Source organism: Mandrillus leucophaeus, unplaced genomic scaffold (assembly GCF_000951045.1).
Source record: "Mandrillus leucophaeus isolate KB7577 unplaced genomic scaffold, Mleu.le_1.0 Scaffold636, whole genome shotgun sequence".
NCBI classification, from domain to species: Eukaryota; Metazoa; Chordata; class Mammalia; order Primates; family Cercopithecidae; genus Mandrillus; species Mandrillus leucophaeus.
Window position 1 is genome coordinate 826,454 of NW_012106875.1, and position 4,587 is coordinate 831,040.

Here is a 4,587-nt window from a genome sequence, read left to right on the forward strand (position 1 = left end):
TATACCTTGTAATAAAAAGTCTATTTGTAAAAAAAAATCCATCTACATCAGTTGGCACGCAAACCTATTAATTGAAGTTAATTGTGTAATTGACTCTAAATTGCGTGGATTGCCATGATAAGAAAAAGAAAGTAATACAACTAAATGCATGGCTTTGTAAGCTAAATACTTCGAGACCACAGAAAAGTTAGGAGGGAATCACCAGGTTTGGTAAAGAAGCCAGGGTATAAGACGACTAGATGAGGTTTTCATTAAAGGCTTAGTGTTGGGAGCCATACTGTGAGGAAGATCATTGGGAGAAGTCCTCATATTGACTTCATATTTAGAATTAACTGCCAACCCAAACTTCTGATAGACCAAATGCCCAAATTAAACTCCCACTTCTTGTGGATATCCTAGATATGCTAATCCTGAAATTTCTTCTCAGCTCTATCAATGTTGTTAGTTTTACCATATAAAATCCAGCTAGTTTTATATTTTTGCTTACTAGAAGCACCCAAATCAGTCACTCACATAGGTGTAAACAATTCCACTCTTAGAAATCAAGAATTCGCTAGTCTTTGTATCATAAAGTTTTTAATGAGAAGCACATTTTATCCTTTACCCTACAAAGGTTTCTTTGGGTTTTATTCTGATCAACATGCAATATACAGAATACTTTCTCACCATTATTAGGGTAGAACCACCTTTTCAACTTAGGACACCGTTTAGTAGATGTGAAATGGAATATAGAAAGATAGAATTCTTGAACAAAACTTCAGTGCTTGCTGCCTGAACTAATGTCCTCCCCTCAGCTTATTGCCCCTATGACAACTTGCAGGAGACTCTGATTTTGTTTTATTGTGCTTATGTAGTTAGATTATGAGGCTGATCATTCAGTGGCCATCAGACTGTACATTGTTGAATCCTCTCTCAAGTTGCCCCAATACCATTTGTGACCAGAGGAAGAGAAAAACATTCAACTAGTAAATCCAATTTCTTTTGCAAAAAAGACTCATAGTTCTGATAAAGAGTCATTGCAATACCTGTTTCAGCATTTAGAAAACATGTTTCTATTTGTATAGCCCCTCTGGGAACCTAATGCAGTAATACTGCCTTCTTTTCCATTTGTCCCTGATCTAGATGCTGTATTTTTTATGCATCCCACCTGCTATTAAGTATTTTACAATTATAGATTTATGCTCTTTTATTCTGTCCCATCTCACCTTGCTAGAAAATTTTTATTTGCTTTATTTTTTTCATATCAAAGCTTCCAGGCTACTTGCATTACAAGGCCACATGGAATGTTCTTTATTCTCTCAAATTCTCAAAGGAAGGTGGATGGTAATGTGTGATTTTAGTTATTCTGTCCTTACGCATATCAGTTAACCTTCAATTATCCTTCTTTCAGAAAAGGATTGTAAACAAGATGCCTTCATTTAATTTTTAAAAATCTAGCCCAAAAAAGTCATAAATAATCTAAACTAAACCTACATTTAAAAAATTCCAAATTTGCTCCTTATGGCACAAAATAGCCTTCATCTTCCAAAGTAAAGTCACAAGCCAACTCCAAGTTCAAACATGCACATAATCCTGCACATGGATAGCTATTGTTATTGACAGCTCCTGAGACATGCATCATTTGTTAACCCTCTTTTACTTGAAATAGGACTGTCATTCTAGAACAAGTATCTTGATCATAAGAAAATCTTTCCCCTGAAAGAGCAGGCCACGTGGCTCAAAGGGTTTCTCAGAGACCATAAGGAACTTTTCATACTAAATTACTTTCTGGACCTCCTAAAAGGTTGTGTGAGGTCCCCTAAGGATATTCTCCTCTAAACTCATAGAAGCCAGAAGAAGGCACACAAGAGCAAAAAGGTAAGATGACAGAAATAGAGAAATACAATTCTTATGCTTCCAATTTTCCAATGTGGCTCAATAGTATTGTCAACCAGCACAATTTGGAAAGCTCATAATGCAGGCAATCTTTCAAGGAAAAAATGCAGATCAGTCTTCACCATGACTGCATTTTGTAGATACATGACTTGATTTTATCCAGAAGAAGACATGACTATACTTTACCTACCTACCTCATTCAGAATCTGCTGGGATGCTGGAATGACATGGTGTATTAGTCTGTTTTTATGCTGCTGATAAAGACATACCTGAGGCTGGGAAGAGAAAGAGGCTTAATGGATTTACAATTCCACATGGTTGGGGAAGCCTCACAATCATGGTGAAAGGCAAAGAGGAGCAAGACATGTCTTAAGTGGATGGCAAAGAGCTTGTGTAGGGAAGCTCCCAATTTTAAAACCATCAGATTTTGTGAGACTTATTCACTATCATGAGAATAGCACAGGAAAGACCCGCTCCCATGATTCAATCACCCCCGACTGGGTGCCCCCCCATGACACATGGGAATTATGGGAGTTACAATTCAAAATGAGATTTGTGTGGGGACACAGCCAAACCATATCATTTCATCCCTGACCCCTCCCAAATCTCATGTCCTCACATATTACAACCAATCATGCCTTTTCAACAGTCTCCCAAAGTTTTAACTCATTGCAGTCTCATCTGAGACAAGGCAAGTCCCTTCTACCTATGAGCCTATAAAATCAAAAGCATGTTACTTCCTAGATAAAATGGGGGTGCAGGCATTGGATAAATACACCCATTCCAAATAGTAGAAATTGGCCTAAGCAAAGGGACTACAGGCCCCATGCAAGTCCAGAATCCGGCGGGGTAGTCAAATCTTAAAGTTCCAAAATGACCTCCTTTAACTCTGTGTCTCACATCCAAGTCATGCTGATGCAAAAGGTGGCTTTCTATGGTCTTGGGCATGGGAACTGTGGCTTTGCAGGATACAGTCTTCCTCCAGCTGCTTTCACAGGCTGGCATTGAGTGTGTCTGGCTTTTCCGGGAACACAGTGCAAGTTGTCAGTGGATCTACCATTCTGGGGTCTGGAGGACAGTAGGCCTCTTCTCACAGTTCCACTAGGCAGTGCCCCAGTAGGGGCTCTGACCCCACATTTCCCTTCCACACTGCCCTATCAGAGGTTCTCCATGAGGGCCCTTCCCCTGCAGCAAATTTCTGCCTGGGCATCCAGGCATTTCCATACATCCTCTGAAGTCTAGGCAGAGGTTCCCAAATGCTGGTCGTTGACATCTGTGCACTGGCTGACTCAACACCATGTGGAAGCTGCCAAGGCTTGGGGCTTGTACCCTCTGAAACCATGACCAGAGCTCTATGTGCGCCCCTTTCAGCCATGGCTGGAGTAGCTTGGATGCAGGGCACCTGGTTCCTAGGCTGCACACAGCATGGGGACCCTGGGCCTGGCCCACAAAACCATTTTTTCTTCCTAAACTTCCAGGCGTGTGATGGGAGGGTCTGCCACAAAGGTCTCTGATATGCCCTGAAGACATTAATCTTGGGCATTAACATTAGGATCCTTGCTACTTGTGCAAATTTCTGCAGTTGGCTTGAATTTCTCCTCAGAAAATGGGATTTTATTTTCTATTGCATTGTCAGGCTGCAAATTTTCCCTTTTATGCTCTGCTTCCCTTATAAAGATAAATGCCTTTAACAGCACCCACGTCAGTTCTTGAATGCTTTGCTGCTTAAAGAATTCTTCCACAAGATACCCTAAATGATCTTTTTCAAGTTAAAAGTTTCACAGATCTTTAGAGCAGGGGCCAAGTGCTGCCAGTCTCTTTGCTAAAACATAACAAGACTCACCTTTGCTCCAGTTCCTCTCTTCATCTCCATCTGAGACCACCTCAGCCTGGAACTTACTGTTCATATCACTATCAGCATTTTTGTCAAAGCCGTTCAACAAGTCTCTAGGAATTTCCAAATTTTCCCACGTTTTCCTGTCTTCTTCTGAGCCCTTCAAACTGTTCCAACCTCTGCCTGTTACCAGTTCCAAAGTCGCTTCCATGTTTTTCGGTATCTTTTCAGCAACACCCCACTCTATTAGTAGCAATTTACTGTATTAATCCATTTTCAAGCTTCTGATAAAGACATACCACAGACTGGGAAGAAAAAGAAGTTTAATGGACTTACAGTTCCAAGTGGTTGGAGGGGCTTCATGATCATGGCAGAAGGCAAGGAGGAGCAAGTAACATCATAAATAGAGGGCGGCAGGCAAAGGGAGAGCTTGTGTAGGGTAACTCCTATTTTGAAAACCATCAAATCCTGTGAAATTTATTCACTATCACGAGAACAGAATGGGAAAAACCCACCCCCATGATACAATTACCTCCAACTGGGTTCCTCCCAAGATGGGGGAATTGTGAGAGCTATGATTCAAGATGAGATTTGGGTGGGTACACCCCAAACCACATCACATGGTGATTTTAAAAAGTCAACTGTTGTGACTTCCTTTTTCTTTTTTTAAGAAACAGGGTCTTCTTTTGTTGCTTAGGCTGGAGTGCTGTGTGCTATGGCATGATCATGGCTCACTGCAGCCTTGACCTTCTGGGTTAATGGGACTCCTCACCTTAATCTCCTGAGTAGCTGGGACTGCAGGCTCATACCGACATGCTTGGTTATTTTTTAAATTTTATGTAGAGACAGAATCTTACTATGTTATCCAGGCTGGTCTC